This window comes from Schistocerca serialis, chromosome 6 (genome assembly GCF_023864345.2).
Source record: "Schistocerca serialis cubense isolate TAMUIC-IGC-003099 chromosome 6, iqSchSeri2.2, whole genome shotgun sequence".
Classification (NCBI taxonomy): domain Eukaryota; kingdom Metazoa; phylum Arthropoda; class Insecta; order Orthoptera; family Acrididae; genus Schistocerca; species Schistocerca serialis.
Genome location: NC_064643.1, coordinates 316888793 through 316914628, shown reverse-complemented (window position 1 = coordinate 316914628; position 25836 = coordinate 316888793). Strand labels below are relative to the sequence as shown.

The window sequence follows — 25836 nt, the reverse complement described above, 5'->3', positions numbered from 1 at the left end:
TGAGACAGCTCCATGTTTCGAACAAAACAACGGACACTACGCTTTTTGCACAAAATTTCCTGTTTCTGCTCTATAGATAACTTCACAGTATGTGAACTATACATTTAGAAAAAAGAATCAGTGCCGACATGAAAATGCACTGAAGTCACAAACCCAAATATTTAATATCTCAGATAGTAAATAACGGCATTAATGCTGCTCATGTTCGATTCTTCACAAATATCAGATGCAGTTATGGAATTGGAAACAACACCTGATACAGCTAACAGTTAGCTTTCTCCTTCCCTTGGGTCGAGTTCCACTCTAGGATTTGTGACAATGAAACGTCCTATTATCGCTCTACTGGACAGGTTAATGAACTAATTAGTTGAGTGTCTCCACTATCAATACTTGTTAACGTGGACCAGCATTACACAACAAGCGAAAAACTGAATACATGACATCATAAAAGGGCAAATATTTGACAAGCACATGCTCACAGGCTGACCCATACCAGTTCCCCTTTGATTATATTGGTAGCTTAGTTAGCCTGGGTTCTCGTGTGAGCGTGTGGCATTGAAATAACACTTTGTACAAAGTTCCGGCATAACACACGTGAAGGTATCTAATCTCCTTCACCTTCGTGAACAGGAACATGAGGTAGCAGCTGTCTGCACAAAAAACAGACAGTTGTTAATATCCTACTAACCTTGTGTTTTATTACCAAATGAAGGACATCAGAATATCCTATACGAAAACTAAAGTCTGCGTTCTTTGAGGTGCTACGTCCAATATAACTAACATATAACAAAGGAAGTTTCTCCATTCAGGCGACTGTGACAACTAGGATACGGGATTGCTAATCTTTAAACATTGAAGTACAGGTGTATGAAGTATTTAAGAATGTTCTGAAAGCAAATACCTGGTATTCTACTCCCGAGTTGCCTCAACCAGTGTACGCAGGGATGATACTTCTGAGGTGGAGGAATCACTTATGGGGTTCCAGAAGGCTCGATCTTAGATCGACTATTGTTTTGTCATATACGAAAAATGAAACGTCCTTCAAAAATGGCTCTGAGCACTATGGGACTTAACATCTGAGGTAATCAGTCCCCTAGAACCTAGAACTACTTAAACCTAACTAACCTAAGGACATCACACACACCCATGCCCGAGGCAGGATTCGAACCTGCGCCCGAGCGGTCACGCGGTTCCAGACTGTAGCGCCTAGAACCGCTCAGTCATCCCGGCCGGCTGAAACGCCCTTCCATCTAATACACAATGATACGTATCATTTCTTTCTGCAGATGACCCTGGTAATTCGATCAACCCCAAACACACATACAGAAACAGAAATAATGATAAAAATTATTTTTATACTATTATTGAGTGGATTTCTGAAAATGGCTTCACTCTCAATTTGAAAAAGACACAACTTATTCCGTTTTGAACATCTTGAGGCACTACATCAATGATAAATTTAATACCTGATGAGAAAATTATAATCATAGTGGAAATTTTGAAGAACCCATGTTGATGACAATTTAAACTTAAAAAATCTTAAACATCTCAGTTCTATAAAGTAAAACAACTCAATTCTGCCACATTTGCACTTCAAATCATCGTAGATCTTGGGGAGAGACCAATCAGTGAGATAACATATTTTATGTGTTTTCATCCAGTAATGTTACATGGAATAATGTTCCGGGTAACTCAATATTTAAAAAAGGAGGTTTCATTGCTCAAAATGTGCTGTAAGCACAGCACGTGGTGCTCGCCCATCATCATCATCTACATCTCTGTTTACGAGTCAGGCATTTTGATTACTGCTTCACAATGCATTTACTCCCTCATAAGTCAGCCGTAAGTAATCAACTTCAGTTCAGTAGGAGCAATGATGCACGTAATTACAATAACAGAAGAAAAAATGAAAATCATTATTCCACATCAAGGTTATCTTCAGCATAGAAATGGGTGCTGCCACGAAAACTATTTATCAAATGATATAAACCGCCAGAGACATTAAATTTGAAAACCACCTGAAAAAGTGTGGCCGTGCGGTTCTAGGCGCTTCAGTCTGGAACCGCATGACCGCTACGGTCGCAGGTTCGAATCCTGCCTCGGGCATGGATGTGTGTGATGTCCTTAAGTTAGTTAGGTTTAATTAGTTCTAAGTTCTAGGCGACTGATGACCTCAGACGTTGAGTCCCATAGTGCTCAGAGCCATTTGAACCACCTGAAAAAGTTTCTTCTTTCTTTCTTCCTTAATTTTCATGTACATATAAAAATGTGGTGGGCAGGAACTACCAATTCAGATATGTGTTAAAAAAATATAGATGTCAGCTTGTAGTCATATTGCCATACGAAAATATATTTTTTTGTTTTTTTTCGGATGCAAAAACAACTGAGATCATAAGTGCCCATATCATAACCTCAGAACACTAATACCAAAAGGAAGTTAAAAGCGACTACACGTTAAGACGAATCTCGGAAGGAAGGAGATTACATGTTAAGACCAACTGACGGAAGAAAAGAGAGCTAAGAATCATGCTCTTTGAGAATGGTCCACAAAATATGCCGTAGAGACAGCGGATGTCCCGAACTTAAGATTAAATGTCCTTCGCCATATCGGTACGACGAATAAAAAGTAAAATGCGGTTAACAGAGCACGCTTCGTTCGCTGAAACAGCTGGTCAAGAAACGGCGAACCGTCAAAGGTTGACGACAATGAGCACATCGTGGACAAATGGCTCTGAGCACTATGGGACTTAACATCTATGGTCATCAGTCCCCTAGAACTTAGAACTACTTAAACCTAACTAACCTAAGGACATCACACAACACCCAGCCATCACGAAGCAGAGAAAATCCCTGACCCCGCCGGGAATCGCATCGTGGACATATCCTAGCTAAAATGATCTCCTCGCGACGAGAGGACCGAGGGGAGGTCGGCCAAGCCGCTGGGAGAGCTTTAATTCCCTGGAGTTTGTTCCCGAGAAGACAAGACCAGTGGTGATACCTAAGAGACAACACCTGCCGACAGACGGCAACACGGAGATCACCCGACGCAATGGAAGAGCTAGCGGGCGGAGGTAGGAGTGAAGCCTTAGCAGCAGCTTCGTTTACCATCAGACCGACGTGACCAGTGTAACACCCCAACGACCCCCTTAAAGTCAATTAAGACAGAATATCATAATATGAAGTAGGGAAGAGTTATCTTGGCAAATACGACATCTTTGCCGATAAGCTTTGCCAAGAAGTTTTGATAACAACAACATTATACATCACTGAGAGTTTTTGTTATGAGAAGAGGAGGAAGAAACCTCAGATTTAATTGATGGACAAATATCCAAGTGATAATTGCAATTAATATCTTGAAAGCTAAGTCCAAGGTGTGTTAGTCAGAGATAACTTTTATGTGGAAGAGAGTTGTAAGCGCAACGAAGAAATTCAATGCGCCTACAAAACTCTTTCACAGAAGAAGTCGCTTGCTGGCTCTCGTCCTGTAAAGACGTGCGAGAACAATTCTTGTCTTAGTTATTGAGAGTACGGGACGCGACGAGACTGTTTGGCGTTCAGAAGAGTTGCTTGCGTGACGTGATTCACGAACTTCGGAAACTGATAGATGCGTTTAATTGAACTTTATTGACGAAACTAGTGAGTATTGGACTTGACTTTCAAACAGTTGGAACTAAAAGAAGAGTGGATAGTATATCAAAGGACTACACTCAATTAGTCTCGAGTAGGACACAATTAAACGACTTCACGAAGATAATACAATTACGCTGAAGAGTCAAGCTGTAATTGTCAAGAAAATTAATTTTAATAGAACTTACTTTACCAACCAACTGCGTGTGCGTAAGTTATAAAGTATTTAGTGGCCAAGGAACAATAAACGGTTCGTTCCAAGTGAAATATCAAGCGTGGACTACACTATTAAGTGATTTAATCAATGATAGTTAACCAACGACTGTTCAGCAGGGACAATTTAATCTGAATATCAAAATACCTACTTCATTAATTAAAAGGAGAACTTTTGAACATTTTTTTAACATTATGGCTCAGGTTCAATCAGACGTGATCAAAGAGTATCTGTGGATCTCGCTTCATACAGGTTCAACAACTCCATAGCAACGAGCCAACAACGTACGAGAAGACTGATAATTACAATGTTTCCTCGCAATTGGTTGTGTGTACGATGCGAATGAGATAAGATTTAACAACTACTGCATATCCGGGGAATGAATCATTCAATCTTAAATCAGAAGAAGCATCCATCGTCTGAGTTCGCATTTCCGTCTCCCGTTCACCAACGGGGACCTACGTCATCGCGCATCGTGTCAACTCCACTGCGAGAGCTGTGGCAGTAGCAGCTCTTCGGCGTCGACAATATCAGCACGCCACACCAGGAACCCACATAAACATCACAGTGGCTCCCTCAAGAGAGTGTTCGTGGAAGTGTTCTTGGACCCGTTGCACTAAGGGATGGACTGTGCACAGCACTCACAGACTCTGAAGGGCGCTAAGAGAATCTGAGCATATGGCAGAATTAAAAAGCCTGTGTCGCCGGATGTACTGGGTGACCTGATAGAAGGCGAAGAGCTCTGCTGTAAATACTGAGCAGTGTTCCGGAAGCCGATACCGAAAATGGTCGGCCTCAATGACGAAGGCACACCCGACACCACAGTCAGTCTTAGCGCCATCAGCGTACACGAAGGTGCAATCGCTAAGTTTCGCGCGAAGATCGAGACACTTACTGCGATAGATCGAATCTGGATTAGTTTCATTAGGAAGCGAATGAAGTTCAAGATGAACACGCCGCACGAAGCCATGGTGGTGAATGTTTCACGCCCATTGGGAACGTTGCACGTAGAGTGAAGTTCGCTGCCAGAGCGATAGCCGAAAGCGAACTCCAAGGAAGAAGGACGCGCCCCATACTGGCAGTCAAGGGAGTCACCGAAAAAGTAGGCGTAGAATGGGTGGCCGGGCAAGGCAGACAAACGGCATGCGTATCTGCAGAGGAGAACAACACGCCGGTATGAGACACGTAGTTCGGCAGCTTCAGCAAAGAGACTCAACTGAGATAGTGTAATAGGCGCCGGTAGCAAAACAGATTCCACAATGGTGGATTGTATTAAGACGGCGTAATATGGACAGATGTGCAGATGAGTAAACGAAATGCCCGTAGTCTCGTTTCGAACGGACAAGGGAAGAGCACAAACGGAGGAGTGTGGTCCGATACGCTCCCCAGGAAGTACCGCTTCGGACAGAAAGGACACTGAGGGACCGGTTACAGCGAGTGCCCAGGTAAGGCACGTGGGAGGACCTAGGAAGTTTTTCTATCAAGGATGAGGCCCCAGGAATTTCGTAGTTTCAGCGAATGGAAGAGCAACAGCCCCAAGATGCAAAGACGGTGGAAAAATTCCACTGCACCGTCACAAATTCAAACGAAGCGGTTTTGTCAGTGTTAAAGCGAAAGTCTCTGTCGATGATCCACGAGGAAAGGCAATCGAGACATCGCTGGAGACGTCGCTCAAGGAGACAAGCCAGCGGATAATTGCAATAGATCGAAAAATCGTCACCTAAAAGGGAGTCAAGAGGCATGAAAGGGAAGCAGTGGTTGGGAAGGGAGTGAGACAGGATTGTAGCCTCTCCCCGATGTTATTCAATCTGTATATTGAGCAAGCAGTAAAGGAAACAAAAGAAACATTTGGAGCAGGAATTAAAATCTGTGGAGAAGAAATAAAAACTTTGAGGTTCGCCGATGACATTGTAATTCTGTCAGAGACAGCAAAGGACCTGGAAGAACAGTTGAACGGAATGGACAAGGTCTTGAAAGGAGAATATGAAATGAACATCAACAAAAGCAAAACGAGGATAATGGAATGTAGTCGAATTAAGTCGGGTGATGCTGCGGGAATTAGATTAGGAAATGAGACGCTTAAAGTAGTAAATGAGTTTTGCTATTTGGGGAGCAAAATAACTGATGATGGTCGAAGTCGAGAGGATATAAAATGTAGATTGACATGGCAAGGAAAGCGTTTCTGAAGAAGAGAAATTTGTTAACATCGAGTTTAGATTTAAGTATCAGGAAGTCGTTTCTGAAAGTATTTGTATGGAGTGTACCCTTGTATGGAAGTGAAACATGGACGATAAATAGTTTGGACAAGAAGAGAATAGAAGCTTTCGAAATGTGGTGTTACAGAAGAATGCTGAAGATTGGATGGGTAGATCACATAACTAATGGGATTGGGGAGAAGAGGAGTTTGTGGCACAACTTGACTAGAAGAAGGGATCGGTTGGTAGGACATGTTCTGAGGCATCAAGGGATCACAAATTTAGCATTGGAGGGCAGCGTGGAGGATAAAAATCGTAGAGGGAGACCAAGAGATGAATACACTAAGCAGATTCAGAAGGATGTAGGTTGCAGTAGGTACTGGGAGATGAAGACGCTTGCACAGGATAGAGTAGCATGGAGAGCTGCATCAAACCAGTCTCAGGACTGAAGACCACAACAACAAAAGGGAGCCGCAGATGACCGGCGGGAAAAAAGGCTATAATAGGGTTAATGGCCATAGCAAAGAGGACAACGCCAGGACGGAGCCCTGAGCCATACCGTTTTCTGGATAAAGGTGTTCGACAAGGCAGGACCTACACGTACCTTTAAAACTCAGTCTTTTAACAATTCCAGAATGAAACAAGACAGACAGCCTCGGAAGCCCTACCTGTATAGAGTACGGAGGATACCAGTCCTCCAGCAGGTGTCTTAAGCTTTCTCTAAATCAAAAGACACTTTCTCGTATTCCCGCAGGAAAACCGTTCACGGCATGGTTGACAATGTGACAAGATGATCAACTGCAGAACGGCGCACTCTAAATCCGCACTGTGCAGTGGTTAGTAGATTGCTAGATTCGGGCCACCATACCAACCGGATCTGGCTAAATGCGATTGTACATATGAAGGAGAAAGTGCTTGCCCCCAAAAGAGACGTGCGCAACATCTACCAAAATTATATCAACGAACCACTCTTTCCCCGTCTTGTGTCTAGTTCACCGCATAATCGTACGAACTGCCAACAGACGTCCGTACAATCGTGTTCTGCACGGAAAATGGCATTCCACTCAACGGACAACCACGTCAAAGATGAAGTCACGGCACTTACAAAACGGGGTAGCGTTTGACGGCTAGTCCCACATCCACAATCACTGTGTATACAGTCACAGACGGTGAAGTATGGCACAAAGAAAACGCCTACCAGACTCTGGGGCGGGGGACCATAAGAAGAATGGCAGCAGGACAGTGGCAATTGATGAGGTTTAATGTGAATCGTTGTTGTTTCTCGAATGTGGCAACAATTTATCGAGCCCGAAACAGTACCGCAAAGACCGGGGCAGGGCCGACGAACTGTGATAGCAGAAAGAGGACCGTTATTTGGATGTAAGGACATGACATTACCGCCTTGGTACTGCACAGCAACTGGCATGTGAGCTTGCAGCATCCACTGGACGTGTTGTATCGAGACAAACTTTTTACAGAAGGCTTCAGCAAAGTGGCCTTTATTGTTAGCGATCTGCTGTTAAGTCTACCTCTGATGCCTCTTCACAGAAGGGAACGTCTAAAGAGGAGTCGTCAATATGACACCTTGATGGTCGAACAAAGGGCCAATGTTCTTTTTACAGATGAGCCCAGATTTGCTCTGGAGAGTGATTCTCGACGCATTCGCATCTGGAGGGAGCGTGGAACGCGATTTCAGGACCCAACCGTTATGGAAAGAGACTGATATCGAGGAAGATCCCTAACATTCTGGGCAAGGATTATGTTGCCCACATGAACGACTCTTCGTGAAATTTTATGGGTGAATCGTTAAGGTTTAACTGCTATCAGGTATCGTGATAACATCGTGGGGCCTTGTACGGTTGTTGCCAGATGGTGCAGATTCAGACTTCATACTGTTGGTCGGTAAGATCGACCTCATACAGCAAGAGCAGTGATGTTTTCTTGGAAACGGAAGATATTACACGAATGGTGTGGCCTGCTCGATCTCCCAATTTGAATCTCATAGAGCACGTCTGACTGTACTAGGGAGACAGGCTGCATCATATCAGCATCCACCAACCACTCTCTTAAGACTTGCGAGCGGCTCTCTAGGAAGAATGGGTGTTTTTGCCTCAACATGAGATCGGCTATATCATTCACAGCATGCCCTCATCGTTGCCAGGCCTGTATTGCTGCCAGAGATGGTCACACTGCATAATGAGCACATTACGCAATTGTAATTATATGCAAATCCATTTAGGTTGGAAAAAGCGAAGAACATCATTTTCATGGGAGGAACTTAGGGTGATTGTGGGTAGAGCTCCTCCGAAAAAATATCGGCCCAAGGTGTTGGAGATAGCAACATGGTCCACAATGACATCATTTGCTGCGGTCAGGCCGAAAATTGGGGAATCGATCTTGGTCCCAGTGAGCCGAGGGAGGTTACCCTACAAGACTCTTGGTCCCAGTGAGCCGAGGGAGGTTACCCTACAAGACGAAAGAGGGAGTGAAACTGTTGAAAGAATTACGTAGTAAATGGTAGCTTTTTTTGTTATCTCGAAGAATGTGATGACACCCCGCGCGGAGCTGTCCATAACGAATGCAGTTCGCCATTGTAGGATGGTTGGGTAAAAACGCGGAGAGCACGTCTCCGCGCGTGAACCACATCGCGGCACGACCCCGTCCACCAAAGAATTGGGACATGGCGCGGTCAAGATGAAGTGCGAGGTATGGGACTTTCTGTAACAGTAAGGGTAACGTTTGTTAAGGTACCTGGTAATCACAAATGGGGAAATTATATATCTTCAACATTTCGCGGCCCTGTCAACAACTGTGTAAATATTAATTTAATTTTAGTAATTGACAGCCTCAGTTGCACTGTTTACCTAGAATTTACCTAGGTTTCAGTCGGGATAACCTAACTTTCTTCAGAATAACAGTAACTACCGTTTGTGGACATCGTCAAGCTAGAACTACAAAGCCATAGATCATCGTCAGACTATAAAATTTATCTGGAACTGCCTCGACCCCACTTCGCGACCGCGATGCGGCAGCCACTAGTACTGTACTGGAAGTACGGTCGCGAAGTGGGGCGGAGGCAGTTCCAGATAAATTTTATAGTCTGACGATCTATGGACAAATGGTAGTTACTGTTATTCTCTAGAAGGTTGGGTTATCCCGATTGAAACCTAGGTAAATTCTAGGTAAACGGTGCAACTGAGGCTGTTAATTATTAAAATTAAATGGGGAAATGTTGTTCGTAGAAGGTCGCCAGAGAGGAGTAAAGCCTCTAGTCGGCCTTAGAAAGCTGCCAATAGGGTTTACAGGTAGGTGGGGTAGGAGTCGGCAATCTGATAGCACACGGGAAGTGGTCGCTCGAGTATGTGTCAGAGGGAACGGACCACTCGGATCCATGGGTAAGCTGGACAGTGAAAACGTGAGGTCCAAATGGGAATACGAGTATGTGTGCATGAAGTCTGAAAGGAACGTCGGTGCTCCAGTTTCAAGAGAAATGAGATCAGCCGAGAGGGTGCCTCTCGGACAAGCTCTGAAAGAGCCGCAAAAGGAATAAAGTCATGAGCAGTAAAAAAGGGACGCGGGAGTTAACCAATAAGCAGGAGGAAGTATTCCCTGGTGACACCGAACGATGGCGGGATGTAGACGTTACAAAGAGAAAATGTGAAGTGAGGAAAGAAAATGCGGACTGAAACAGCTTGCATCCAGGTGTTCAGTGTGATGGTTTGGCTATGAATCTCATCCCAGGTGAGCAGCGTGACAGATCTAATGCCGTCCTTAGGTGGAAGATCAAAGCGGACCAGAAGTAAATGCGAGGGGTCAAAGAGGTGGCGGCGGCGCAGTTTCGTTTATTTGCGGCAGAAAACAAGAGGAAGCTGCGATTTCAACAGCAGCCGTAATTCTTCCTCGCTGGATCTAATGCCACGAGCGTTCCATTGGAGAAGTCATAATGGCGAAAGGGGGGGGGGGGGGGACAAATGAAGGGTTGTCACCCCGGTGGCTCCGAGTGCCAGCCTTCCAAGACTCACTGCTACAGGGCGCAAAGGCTGAAGGATCCTGTTCCACTAGATCCACAGAGGTGTCGGCATTCCCTCTGGGTCGGCCTGCAGATTCCAGGGTGGAAAAACGGTAGGCGGAGCGCACCGGTGAAATGGAGGCCGGCTGGTTGAGAGTGTGACGTGGCGACACCGTTTAAGAGAATCTCATCAGACTCGGGGAAGAAGACTGTTTGATTTCTTGGACCCTTTGTGGTTGGGAGATGAGTCACATGTTTGCTGGCAGGAGGGACATAAGAAGTCTTCATGGGATCATTCCGCTGGTCCTTTCCGGACTCCCTGTTGTGAAGCAGGTGCTCTCGCCGCCGGGAGCAACAATTTGGTGGCTTGTTGCGCAGATGTAGAAGAAGGAGACGCGGATGCTACCGTGATACTGCGATTTTACAACTGCAGTGCTGAATTTATGTCGCAAGTTTGCATAGCTATGTCCTTCGTGGACGAGGTATGGTACGAACAGTACTGAAAGTGCCAGACGGTAAAACGCAGGGCTTTCGACTTCCCAAAAACTTTCGAGCGAAAGTCTAAGGTACTATTTACCTCACCCCAGATCTCCTGAATGGCCCGCTCATTGAGATACACGGATATCCTCGGAATGAGGCTGCATGTCGCCACTGCAATTGGGGGGGGGGGGGGATTGGGGGAGGGAGGAGGAGTATAGCCTACCACAAGTAAAAAATCTGGCCATGTTTCAGCAGGACATGCGAGTATGGCTGTAACATTGACACTTGTAGCAACACATCGGGTTTGGAATGTACGGTCAGATTGTGATATGACCTCATAGCCTGCTTTTATCTTTGATGGAAGGACTATTCCATCAAACGCGAGAAAGACACTACGGTTGCATCAACCTTTTTCGTTACCCAATGGACTGCAGTGACGCCCTGATCAGAGGTAAGTTTGGATTTCTCCCTGTCATACCATCAAGCAGCTGAGTGCAAATAACACCACACGAAGAATTCAGCATTCGATGGGCCTCGACACTTACAGGGTATTTCCAGAATGAGATTTTCACTCTGCAGCGGAGTGTTCGCTGATATGAAACTTCCTGGCAGATTAAAACAATGTGCCGGACCGATACTCGAACTCGGGACCTTTGCCTTTCGCGGGAAAGTGCTCTACCAAATGAGCTACCCAAGCACGACTCACGCCCCATCCTCACAGCTTTACTGTTAATAAGGGACTGTTCTGATGCCAGGCTATAGAAATCCCAAAAATATACCAGACATGTTCTCGAAAGGAGGGGAACAAGAATAGTAGAACGACAGACATGCAGCACGGAAAGGGTAGAGATGCTGCAAAGGTTGGGGACCCGTAGTAGCCGAGCACGAACTACCTAAAGAATGGTGAGACCCCTGGGAAATTGTATAATATGAGAGTAAAAAAGACTTGTTCCCCATCATTGTGATTCATCGTGCAAAGATCCATGGAGCATAAATAAATTGACGGCTATATGGCAGCTACTTAAAGTTATTTAGACACAAGTACTTAGTAGACGTAGTGACATGGAGTAACAAGTAGAAAGTAGCGTCTATGCAGCACGAATAGGTTTTTTTAATTTTCGTACGTAATAATTAGTTCAATGTTTAGGTCAAGGTTTAAGAAATTGAAGGACAAAAAAAATTTAAACATTTTCAGTCTCGAAAATTTTGTTTTCTCCTCTCTCTTTCTTAGAGTGTAATTTGTATTTAATTTTGATTTATTGCATCAATTTGAGCTCTGTAAATGAGTTGTTTCATTCTCCTCTAATTATCCGACCTTGTCAGCGTTCTGAAGTTAATCGAGGTTTTAGTGTATAGCTGTGCTCCTGTTGCCCGAAGACGCAGCACCTGTCTAACTCCGTGTGTGACGTGGCGGCTTGAGAGATTCCCGGGTGCTCACCTGGCCACTCGGCACTGCAAGCCGTGCCGGAAATAGGCCAGCCCTGTCACCTCGCCAGCGCCACCTCACGACCACTTCACACTCTCACTCCGGCCCGCACAATGCGCGCCCTCCACACGCTGCAAGTGGAACGGCAGGCAGCTAAATCTCGACTCGAGCTCAATAGAAACTGCAGCCGCTGGCGTTTCCTTTCCGTCTGTATGAGTACACAGTATCTGGAATATAGCCTCACCGTTCAAAATATTGTTAGTCACCCCCTTAAAAGGACCTGTCTTAAAAATCGTAGTGAGGAATTGAAGTCAAACAGTTTGTTCGTACTCCGGGTATTTTCTGTATGTGGGTAATGTTCCCGAGACATTGGAAATGAAATGTGGTATCTTCGCCCCGTCAACTGACTACAATACGGCGTCCGACAAGGTGTCCAGAATGTTTACTTTCGGAGAAAAGAAAAATCTCAATTAACAGTAGGATTTTGGTCAACAAAGAAAGTCCCTCAGCTACGGAACTGGCTTGTCGCACAAACTACAAGGGCCCTTGTACCAAGAGTTAGTCGATGGCTAGCAGGCAAAGTGTTCGCATCTTATGAGGAAAGCAGCACAGCAAGATTATATAAAGTACAACTGTAAAGATAAGATTTGAGTATTCAATTTAAAGATTCTCCTCCTTGAAATCTCGGTACAGCATTACACTTACCTGCAAAAAAGCTGCTGATGATTCATAATAGTCACTGGCTAGTAGACTAAGGGCCAGCAGAAGAATTAATTACTGTGCGGTTTGTTTATAGTTTCTTGTATTTATAGTTAACAGTGATTCTCATATTGTGTTTTGACTAAAATGTTCAGCCTACATCTGAGTATACTGATATTAGTTTCTGGGTCCCCATATTAATAGTCCAGCCAGATTCAAATTTCTTATTACAATAACGGTACTCAAGAAGTACAACTTTCATTCTTATAACTTGTGTTAACTACAGTAAGCAAATTGCTATAGCTATTCCAACTACGCTAAATCCAGGTATCAGATCTCCCATTTGCGCTAAATAGTGTAAGGAAGTGAATGGTCCTCGAGAATACAAATTATAGTCAGTACAAATGATATACTTATCTGAAAAGTATTTCAATGACAGTATTTTCAAGCTAAAATAACCTCATGTCCAAGTTAGTAGTGCCCCACCGTAAGTAAATCATCTACTTACAATGATCATTACCTTGCTGCTTTATTATACTGATAGCCAAGTACTATTAGGCGCCAGTTGTTGACATAACACTTTAATATTCTCTCCGAGTTATACCTGCCAACCAACTGGTAAATTGCTTGCTGAAGTGTGATACTGTTGAGTCCCGTGAGCAAAAAATGTATCAAGTCTATGCCAATAGTTAACAGTGCTAGTACTTGACACAATTTTGCCTAATTAGGCTAGCGACCGTTTTCCAACTATTTAACTACAGTTTACTTTATAACTTACATAATCATGGTTCGAATCCCGTTTGTTTTGCTATTGTTTCCTTTCAACAGTAATCTTTTGAGAAACGAAAAATAATCCGATACCTTTTTCATAACATAGTCACGATCAAAATTAAAATTCTTTCACAGGAGTAACATTATCGATGTGCTGCCAATTTCGTAGTAGCCGTTAGTGACATACCATGTAAAACCAAAATTTAAAGTTCTTACCAAAAATGGAAGTACGGCAGCTTCTCGGTTGCACATCCACACACTAGAATACAGTGGGAATGTCTAGCATTCCCAATGTCAGTGAGTAGTTATTACGTACTACTGAAGTGCAATCAGTATCTGTATGGTAATAAGGTAACTGGGACTATGAAAACTTTCCCGGCGTATTAATTAATGACATTGTTGACGGCTCCGCAGTCGGATCTCTCAGACATTTTGACAATATTCTAGCGGTGCACCTGACCGCCATCTACAGGTAAGATTTAGCAAACAGCGTTGTCGTCTGAGGTCGGCCGGATAAACCGGTGTCAAGTTGAGTATATGATCCACCTGAAGACCAGACAAGAATATAATCAAAATCAGATAGCTGTTTATCAATAACCATCCTTCGCCTAGTCGCCGCCTTTCTTCACATGTAGCAAAAATGATACTTTGCAATTGCCCTATAGGAGGAACTTAACTGCTGTGTGGTATAGAATTCTTCACACAAAACTCTCCTGCAACGAAGGAGATCAATAATGGCACTTGTAAAAAATGACACAACGGGCCTACACCACGAAAAGTTTCCCATAAAAAGTCGTTCGGCTAGGGTCAAATACTTAACATGTGTTATCTGCTTCGAAGAATTGATTTGGCAGCTGGTTGCTGTAAAAAACGAGAAACACTGTTACAAACACTGATCAAGTAGGCAATAGTGCCCACATTAATCCGTGCCACACGTAGTTTTGAGTTTCTATCTCGTTTATTTCAAGGTGCAATTGTGCAATGTTGGCGTAGTATGTGCCTTTTTCGAATCTATTACATGTTTATTAAACTGATCGGCTAGCATGCCGCGTCGATACTTCATGCAAAACTGGGTTCTCATGGGCCTTACATACATTTTGCTACTGTAAAGTGATTGTTGAAAACACAAAATTAAACAATTACGATGAATTTTGGCAGATAACAGCGCATTAAATAACATAGAATAAATCATAAAATAAAATGACATTACGTTATATATGAATTTCGTTACAGAGCAGTCTCCTTCACAATGAAAATAGATACGTGAATATAACAATACAATTTACATTTCAGTTCAAATGGTTCAAATGGCTCTGAGCACTATGGGACTTAACATCTGTGGTCATCAGTCCCCTAGAACTTAGAACTAATTAAACCTAACTAACCTAAGGACAGCACACAACACCCAGCCATCACGAGGCAGAGAAAATCCCTGACCCCGCCGGGAATCGAACCCGGGAACCCGGGCGTGGGAAGCGAGAATGCTACCGCACGACCACGAGATGCGGGCTTACATTTCAGTGGATTATTCGTGAAATACAGAATATTAATTCTTTCTAGCTTTTTCCCTTGCTTTAATAAAAGTACCTCAGTTCAGTAAAATAATCTTTTCAAAACAGCGAGGATAGTGTTTCATAATTATATAGTTACACTATTGTTTTAATTTGATTCTGTTCTTTGTTTTTTTAAAATTAATTATTAAACTGTATAATCGATAATAACTGAACTTTACTGATTTTGATTTTATGACGGTAGCAGAATTTTTGCAATATTAAAAGAATAGAAAGATTTTAAACATTCCGACCAATTACAGTGCCTGCTTCAGGCATAAGGAATACATTGTGTAGATTTATTTCATGTTCAAATGTGTATGAATTCCTAAGGGACCAAACTGTTTAGGTCATCGGTCCCTACACTTACACATTAATTTAACTTAAGCTAAGAACAACACACACACACACACACACACACACACACACACACACACACACACACACACGCACACACACACACACACGGGAGGACTCGAACCTCAGGCGGCAGGGGCCGCGCAATCCGTGACGTGGCGCCTCAAACCACGCGGCTTTATTTCATGATTACAGTTCCCAAAGTGTAGTATTATTGATACTGCCCATATTTGGGTGTGCTTAGTATTGTTGTTGAGACGCTATTAGCTTTTCAATTAATTATCGCGAGTGAAAAACAGCTAGTAACAAACTTTGACGAAGCGGTGTGCTTCTAGCTGTTACGTTTCAAGCAGCACCAACATCGCCTATCGACATGTCACACACACAGACTTAAAAAAGCATAAGACAATTCACGTGGCATCGGCTAGTTCCTTAAGTCAACAACGTACGTCAATGCACACAACTAGCTTCTTTGGCGTTTCTATGGAAGATGTTCCGAGTGACAGATGACAGAGGCGGCAAATGTGCTTAATTGTAGCACTTTTCGTCACACCGTTACTGCTGTGCCTTATTGTGTTGTTAACTGATTAACATTACCGTTTCAGTTGGTCACCGTATCGGCGGCTCAAGTTTCAATCATCTCGTCAATAGTGAACACGACCACCGTCAACATACCTCAAATACTTAAGGCAGTTCAGAAGTTTGGGATCTAATCCAGGGAGAACGCAAAATCATGCTGGTCAGGAACTTTACAGCTCTTTCCGACTAAATACTGGCGATGGAAATCCCATCCAGTAACTTCCGGGCTGAGCGTCACTGTCCAGGCACGCATTAGTGACCTCGACTGCGGGGGTCGTTAACCTTTCGGAGGAAGTGTGGCCCTGCCCGCTCCCTCCATCTAAGCAAGGTGATAGAGGAAGCAACAGAAGCTGTTTTATAAGTTTTGTCACGCTTCGGTCAATTTGCGAGGGTGGTCGAGTAGGTCTGTTAAAAAGGCAGGAGAAAATTTTGTAATATTTGTTGACTGCAACTATTGCTTCATCACTAGATGAAAATTTCTTCCCAGCAAGCGAAGTTTCAAGTTAGGGAACAGGGGCTAAAAGCCTGGTGAAGAGAAAGGATGAGCAACCAGTTCAAAGCCTAATTCATGCAGTTTCGCAGTTATCGCTGATGTGTGGGATGGTGCATAATCCTGGTGAAAGAGCACTTCCTTTGCAACCCAACTTTTTTTTTTAGCCAATGCAAAATTCGTTTTTTTGTGCTTGTTCAACTACGTTAAATTCATTAATCCAAAAGTAAATAGTCTTCAATGGTGGTACAGACTCTGAACGAAACTATTTTCTCCATTTTCAATCACAGTTGACACACTGAGCCAATGAACTGTACGTTGTACATTGTTGAAATTCTTTACATGGCCCTTGGAATAACCAGGTTTACCAACCATGGAGGCACAAAAAAAATGTTCCGTTATTTCAGAAAAATTTACCAGGCTTATGAAACCGCTCTCGTACGTTAAAAAATAACTTCAATGTCAACCGTTTACTAGCTTTGCACAACTTCCTTCTATCCCGTGTTGTTCCGACGAAAAAATGGTCTTCTTAAATGAAACGGACACGCTCGTCTGCAATATGATGACTGTACAGATCCTGTGCCGAGCAAATGAGCGAATTATGAAAAACAACCTTGCAGGAATTTAGTAGATAAGTGAGGTATTAGCGTGGCTCCTCATCTGTTTACTCAAACAACTAGCGAGACCTTTGATAGTAGCCAGAGCCAAGGCCAAGGTTCATGTTACGTAAACCTGATTACCTTATCGTGGCCCTTATCCAAAGTTAAAAACCTGAAAACGAACTTTCCTGACCCTGGATTTCGCTCTGATGCATAGCAAAGTAGTTCCCTTTGTTAGCAATACAATTAGTTACAACGCTTGGTTATAACGAGAGCTAAATGTTAATTTCTCGCGCAGAAACTAGGTGTTGCCCAGTGCACACAATGTCGGATCAACATCGCGAGCATTAGGAAAAGAAATGATCTCAAACTTCTCACGAAAATCAATACAGTCAAAATAAACCTGAAGATATTGGATATGCCGTAATTACAAATATGCGATAATAACCATAGGGAAAGGGCGAAACTTATGCTATATACCGTCCTGATGGCTCTCCGATCTAGAACTTAACGCGATAACGGTGACTAGGGTAGTGTACCGCATTCTGAATGTATTGAGTTCGGATCCCCACCCGGATTTTTTTGTTTTTTGTTTTGTTCGATGTTGTTTGAATCAATAGGTACATTAGCAAGGTATTTTAGCATATTTGTATTTCTTTGTATACATTTTTGTGTACTCTTGTTTTTCTGACATATTCTACAACCTGGAGGCTCTCTTCACTACGAATCTATCTGAACGAAAAGCGCATCTGATGTAATCAAACAGTTTATGTTATGTCAAATATGTTTCACACCTAGTTTTTGTTATCCATTAATTCAAATATATGCTAAGTTTTAGTTTACGTCAAATGGACGTAAGTTTCTAGATAGGAGACGCAATGGGTCGAAATGAAGTTTGTTGCAATGTGAGAATGTAACAAACTTTTAGTTTATTTAAGGAAAAATCAAATAAAAACAAGAGTGAAAGCATTTCGTTCTTTATTCTCTGTTTAGTTTCTTATCAGGCAATACAACATCGAAATAAGCGACATTTCCTCTGTTATAAGAAAGCACAAGAGCGATAAAATGTTTCATTTACTGACGACGTTAATTTGTGTACTATGTGTGTGTGTGTGTGTGTGTGTGTGTGTGTGTGTGTGTGTGTGTAGAGAGAGAGAGAGAGAGAGAGAGAGAGAGAGAGAGAGAGAGAGAGATCCCTTTGGTCTTTTACACGTAACCCACTTTTGAAATTTTGTACATCGTAGAACTGAAGGGGTCATAGTTTATAAAGAGTTTAACTATTGTTGGTAGATTACTTTGCTATTTCTGGGCGTTGAGTAGCTTCGTCTTTAGCTTCTTTGGATGAAGTATTTCAGGTTGTCGTCGTCGTCGTCGTCGTCTGGAGTCCAAAGATTGATTTGATGCAGCTCTCTACGTTAGTCTGTCCTGTGCAAGCCGTCTCATCTATGCTCAACTGCTGCAACCTACATCCATTTAAATCTGCTTACAGTATCCCAGCCTTAGTCTCCCCCCTATAATTTTTACTCCTCACATTTTCTTCCATTACCAAACGATTTACGCGTCAGGGTCCCTTCTTTTAGTCGAGTTGTGCTACAATGAAAACATGTTGTCCACGGCGACGTTATTTCGCTTTGAACCTTTGCCGCACAAAGCTTTAAACTGTAATTCATGAGATGCCAAAATTACATTGTTTGTTTAGATGACTGAAGCGGTTTGTTTCGTACCAGGCATCATCTGCATAAAGTAGAATTTTGAAACATCTACCTCCCAAGCAAACAGTTCGCCTCTGTCATTAGACAGATTTCATAATGGAAGCAAAGAAATCATCTACAGAAAGATGATAATTTACACGTGAACGCTATAGTGACAACAGCCAGCACGCGTACTACAATACTGCGACAAATATTCCATGTACTGGGTTTGTAAACGAATTGGCTACGGTCAGCATCCTGTGACGATGACCCTATGGCAGGGACGGCCAGTGCGTTGTCGCTGCACCATCCTTTCGTAAGCACAGTACAGGAAACGACATAAAAATTCATGGACTACGCATTACCGTTAGTCCCCTATGATAAACTCCAGTGACATAGCTCATGAGCGCTACACTGACCTTGCAAGACTACCGATATCGGGGAAAATTCCATGAACCAGGCTGCTGCTATATCGGACGCGCCAAGCCAAAATAACTACTCGACGCATCCAAAAGCAACAAAAACATGACTTAGCTCCTGTTCCCGTTAGTAACTGTCAATGCGTCATGCCAACCTTACAAAGAACTGACAATTTCAGTTATCAGCTTTCAAATCATTCCGACTGCACTGCCTACGCAATGTGACTCATCGATAAAGTTAGCTACCAATTGATTAAGACATAACGTCTTCAATATGTCGTAATTCTGATTACAAAACGTTAATTAAAATTTAAAATGATTATTATGCTCTAAACCGCCATCTCCTGTTACGCTGTACATTGGTATTAAAACAGTTTAAAAAATCCACAATGCTTTGCAACTTTTTAACAAATTACGCGAAAATGATTTCTGGGTATTTCATGCAGTTCATTTCTTAATTCATCGCTACGCAACGAAAAGAGATCCGTAAAATTTTATTATTTTTATGTACATTTGCTTCTTTCAAAACTTGAAATGAAAGTGAGAAATTTGCAGTCCTTCCGAAGACGTAGGAAGAACACTTGTCTTTTCTGAAGAATTTAATGCACCCCAGAGCGATTCGTTCTCCCGTGACATATTTTCGTCTCTAGAGTGGCATTTAATCTTCCCGCCAATTTTTTAAATATATACTCCCAACTCACTTCGTCTACAATTTCGTTCTCCAGAGCTCCTTTTTATTTTACAGGAGTTACTCCCCGATACCTTAATACTGCCTTATCGTCCTATCCCTTCTAGTTGGTGTTTACCAAATGTTCCTTTTCTTAGGGAGTCTGTGGAGAGCCTAGTTTTATTAGTTCACATAGTTTTCGGCATCCTCCTGTAAAAATATATATTAAAGTTTCGATTCTTCTCATTCCCAGGTCTTTCCACTGACCACGACTTATTTCCCTACAGTCAAGTGCACTGACTTACATTTTTAAAGCTACTTCAAATTAAGGCATCTGTTCATTTTGGGTAGGAATGTTTTCTGTCGTCTGGGACAGTTTGCATCTTATATCCTCTGTACAACTTGGTATACACAACACCACACGACGGACGAAGCTGAGTTCCTTCAACTATTCCCAATTTTGATTTTTGTCACTAATCTCATTATGCTACTCCTCAATAATTCAACATCTTTCTGATTCACTCTCAATCCGTATTCTGTGTTGAAGTAACATGTACTACAATTCTTCCATATCTTCATCGAGGGCTGCTAGATTTGTTGGCGGCGGGTTTGATAAACACAAGTTGTCGCAGCTCAACATAAAACTGCTTTAACGTCTGCAGCCGTTTGCGCTTCGCAGTTGAAAGCTTGCAATCGCAGCTGAAAGTTTGCAACATTGCTGCCAACTGTCTGGAATCATCTATCACCAAATCTACTATAGACTAGCTTTCGGGAGGACGGCTATTCAAATCCCCGTTCGGTCATCCAGATTTTGGTTTTCTGTGTTTTCGCTGAATCGCTCACGAAATTGAACAGTGCTCATTTCATTTCCCATCCTTCCCTAACTCCAGATAGTGTTCTGTCTCTAATGACCTCTCGTCGACGGGGCGTTAAGCCACCTAACTTTTAATCCCACATCTGGACCATTCTTTCATGTAGTTTACCGCTTCTTCGATATACACGTCAGTTAGTAGAGGAGAATCATGGTATCGCTGCCTTATGCCCGTTTTAATCCGAGCACTCTTTTTTTGGTTTTCCCATCAACTTATCTATAGACCCATCGGCTTGTGCATTTGTTTCTTCTGAGCGAGTTTACAGTCGCTTCGACATGTCATAAAGGTTTTCAGTGTTTAATTTTTCATTGAGTATGAATATACACTTGTGATATTATTGCTTACCTTATTTGTAAAAGCCAACGTTTCAAGATTCTGAATATAACGCCTCACCTTGAAATTTTGCAGTCTTAGCCTTTTCTTCGATTTACTTGTGTGGAGACTTGCAGTAGACACCGACGGAAATTTGAATATAAGAGGCAGTCAATTGAGAAAGAGACACATGGAACTATTCAAAAGTAATCGCAATAACAAAATGGTTCAAATGGCTCTGAGCACTATCGGACTTAACTTCTGAGGTCATCAGGCCCCTACAACTTAGAACTACTTAAACCTAACTAACCTAAGGACATAACACACATCCATGCCCGAGGCAGGATTCGAACCTGCGACCGTAGCGGTCGCGCGGCTCCAGACTGTAGCGCCTTGAACCGCTCGGCCACTACGGCCGGCAATTGCAATAACACTTCATATACATGGCCATTAAAACTGCTACACTAAGAAGAAATGCAGATGATAAACAGGTATTCATTGGACAAATACATTATACTAGAACTGACATGTTATTACATTTTCACGCAATTGGGTGCATAGATCCTGAGAAATCAGTACCCATAACAAACACCTCGGCCGTAATAACGGCGTTGATACGCCTGGGCATTGAGTCAAACTGAGCTTGGATGGCGTGTACAGGTACAGCTGCCCATGCAGCTTCGTCACGATACCACAGTTCATCGAGAGTAGTGACTGGCGTATTGTGACGAGCCAGTTGCTCGGCCACCATTGACCAGACGTTTTCAATTGTTGAGAGATCTGGAGAATGTGCTGGACAGGGCAGCAGTCTAACATTTTCTGTGTCCAGAAAGGCCCGTACAGGACCTGCAACATGCGGTCGTGCATTATCCTGCTGAAATGTAGGGTTTCGCAGGTATCGAATGAAGGGGAGAGCCACGGGTCCTAATACATCTGAAATGAAGCGTCCACTCTTCAAAGTGCCGTCAATGCAAACAAGAGGTGACCGAGACGTGTAACCAATGGCACCCCATACTATCCCGCCGCGTGATACGCCAGTATGGCGATGACGAATACATGCTTCTAATGTGCGTTCACTGCGATGTCGCCAAACACGGATGCGGCCATCATGATGCTGTGAACAGAACCTGGATTCATCCGAAAAAATGACGTTTTGTCATTCGTGCACCCAGGTTTGTCGTTGAATACCTATCGCAGGCGCTCCTGTCTGTGATGCAGTGTCAAGGGTAACCGCAGCCGTGGTTTCCGAGCTGATAGTCCATGCTGCTGCAAACGTCGTCGAACTGTTCGTGCAGATGGTTGCCTTGCAAACATCTCCATCTGTTGACTCAGGGATCGATACGTGGCTGCACCATCCGTTACAGCCATGCGGGTAAGATGCCTGTCATCTCGACTGCTAGTGATACGAGGCCGTTGTGACCCAGCACGGAGTTCCGTATTACCCTCCTGAACCCACCGATTTCATATTCTGCTAACAGTCATTGGATCTCGACCAACGCGAGCAGCAATGTCGCGATACGATAAACCGCAATCGCGATAGGCTACAATCCGACCCTCATCAAAGTCGGAAACGTGATGGCATGCATTTCTTCTCCTTACACGAGGCATCACAACTACGTTTCACCAGGCAACGCCGGTCTACTGCTGTTTGTGTATGAGAAATCGGTTGGAAACTTTCCTAATGCCAGTACGTTGTAGGTGTCGCCATCGGCGCCAACCTTGTGTGAATGCTCTGAAAAGCTAATAATTTGCATATCACAGCATCTTCTTCCTGTTAGTTAAATTTAGCGTCTGTAGCACGTCATCTTAGTGGTGTAGCAATTTTAATGGCCAGTAGTGTATGTATCTCCCTTGGAGACAGAACGGTCATTGTCTTCATGGAAAGCTGTTTGCGGTTGCCTACGAAATCATGATTATACTATGGAGTGTGCTTCTTCGTCCATATCCAAGCCATTTGTACGAATGTCTCCAAAAATATGGAAATCCGATGGGGAGAGATAGAGAGTGTATGGAGGATGTGTGTACCGGCTTCCCACAAAACGGCTGCCAACATAACGTCCGCCCTCAGGATGCCAACGTTGTTTCAACTACGTTGCAGGAGTTCCACACACTGGGAAGCCCTTACGGCCGGCCTATGTGGGCGAGCGGTTCTAGGCGCTACAGTCTGGAACCGAGCGACCGCTACGGTCGCAGGTTCGAATCCTGCCTCGGGCATGGTGTGTGTGATGTCCTTAGGTTGGTTAGGTTTAATAAGTTCTAAGTTCTAGGCGACTGATGACCTCAGAAGTTAAGTCGCATAGTGCTCAGAGCCATTTGAACCATTTTTGCAGTGCCTGTGTTATTCGGAGTTACGATGCAATGTTCCTTGGGCTCAGCAGCGACTACAGCCGTAATGAAATGTATCCATTAACTGTGAATATGGACAACCATCAGCTGTATGGTGGAATGACGACTCGAATTTCCGGCTTATCGCGAGCTGTAGCCGTATTTTTGTTTTTTGTTTGTTGATCGTTGTGTTTGGTCGTTGCGGACGTCACATGACATCCGGTCAAGTTCGTTTGTTGATCCTTCCACTCCGTTCACTCAGCTTTTTTTATTTTATTTTTTTATTATTATAGAGGCCAAGCAGCTCTCTGACCGAACACGCTGAGCTACCGCGCCGGCTACCATTACGCTATCCGGCTATCCGAGCACGGCTCACGGCCAGTCCGAAACTTCGGTATGTTGTCAACCATGTGTCTACAACCTGCAGTAGTGCATCCGTTGTGTATATTCACGTACAGGGGAGACATTTTACTTGGCAGTCGCTTGCCTGGTGTCGGCTGATGTCCGTGTGACGACATATGTACAGTATATATATCTTGCATCGACAAGGATTTTTAACATTACTCGCGAAATAATGTCTCCCTGTTGACAAACCAGATCACACATAGTGCCCAGACAATCGTGCAGATTGTTTGCCTGAAAAATCATCATCTTATGTTTCGCTAAGAAAAATAGACTGCGCATTTCCAGTACGTTATGTCTGTGCTGTTCCTTATCTATATAAACGATTTGGGAGACCATCTGCGCAGACGTCTTCGGTTGTTTGCAGATGACGTTGTCGTTTATCGACTAATAAAGTCATCAGAAGATCAAAACAAACTGCAAAACGATTTAGGAGAAATATCTGAATGGTGCGAAAAGTGGCAGTTGACCTTAAATAACGAAAAGTGTGAGGTCATCCACGTGAGTGCTAAAAGGAACGCGTTAAACTTCGGTTACACGATAAATCAGTCTAATCTAAAAGCTGTAAATTCAACTAAATACCTAGGTATTACAATTACGAACAATTTAAATTGGAAGGAATATATACAAAATGTTGTGGGGAAGGCTAACCGAAGCCTGCGTTTTATTGGCAGCACACTTAGAAAATGTAACAGATCTAAGGAGACTGCTTGTCCGCCCTCTTTTAGAATACTGTTGCGCGGTGAGAGATCCTTACCGGATACGACTGAGTACATCGAAAAAGTTCAAAGAAAGGCAGCACGTTTTGTATTATCGCGAAATATGGGAGAGAGTGTCACAGAAATCATACAGGATTTGGGATGTACATCATTAAAAGAAAGCCGTTTTTCGTTGCGACGGAATCTTCTCACGAAATTCCAATCATCAACTTTCTCCTCCGAATGTGAAAATATTTTGTTGACACCGACTTATATAGGGAAAAACCATCACCAAGATAAAATAAGGGAAATCAGAGCTCGTACGGAAAGATACAGGTGTTCATTCTTCCCGCGCGCTATAAGAGATAGGAATAATAGAAAATTGTGAAGGTGGTTCGATGAACCCTCTGCTAGGCACTTAAATGTGATTTGCAGAGTATCCATGTAGATGTAGAGACACTGTGCTGACAGAAAACGCATTATTTCAGATACGAAGTAAGTAAAAATGCTTTTCGCTTTAGATTGAGTGGTATAAGTGCTTTTCCATGTTAATATGAGTTTCCACATATGCAGTACCAGGATAGTACATTTGCAATTTTTATCATCGACAGTGGCATGTCAGAGCAAACTACGTCAATTAATATATTTGCAACAGGCGACTGAATTTTATTTTGAAAAATGTATACTGTACTTGCTGAAAACTATGTCAATTCTGTTAGAGTAACTATATTGCTTGGGTCATCAGACTGTAATTACATGTTTTTCAAGGTAAGGCTGATAGCACTCCGTATTCAGGCCACAAGTGGCCCATCGGGACCAACCCGTCGGACCAACTGACTGCCGTGTCATCCCCAGTTGAGGATGCGGCTAGGAGGGGCGTGTGGTTAGCACACAGCTCTCCCGGTCGTTATGATGGTTTTCTTCGACTGGAGCCGCTACTATTCGGTCAAGTAGCTCCTCGACTGGCATCGCGAGGCTGAGTGCACCCCGAAAAATGGCAACAGCGCATGGCGGCTGGATGGTCACCCATCCAAGTACCGGCCATGCCCGACAGCGCTTAACTTCGGTGGTCTCACGGGAACCGGTGTATTCACTGCGGCAAGGCCGTTGCCTTAAGGCTAATAGGGTGTCTCATTTTTCTGTTTTTACTGCATCATATGGAATTTTTTTGCCCGGAAGACGAAATGAATGAATGACGTTATTTATGGATTCTTCAGTCACTTATTGATAAAGCAATTCCATATTGAAGGTAAACAATAGCCAGTAGTTATCTGAAGATAGCCTAATAAGCCGAAAACTAGTTCATACAAATAAAAGTCAGTAGAAAAAAAAAAAAAAAACGCGTAAGTGTTCTTCAACCCTGAAAATGATTTACGCGGAAGTAAAAATAAAACTGAATAAATTTTCTGGCCGGGTCACACTTGAATTTTCAAATGATTCAGTACAAATATCAG

The 25836-nt window shown here is 43.2% G+C and overlaps 1 protein-coding gene and 1 pseudogene across 2 annotated transcripts in view; both read right to left on the bottom strand.

Annotated features, from left to right (window-relative positions):
- The window catches only part of LOC126483789 (E3 ubiquitin-protein ligase AMFR-like), a 335711-nt gene that overhangs the window by 206489 nt on the left and 103386 nt on the right, over window positions 1-25836 (bottom strand). The window lies entirely within an intron of this gene.
- On the bottom strand, window positions 25378-25494 carry LOC126485657 (5S ribosomal RNA; annotated as a pseudogene).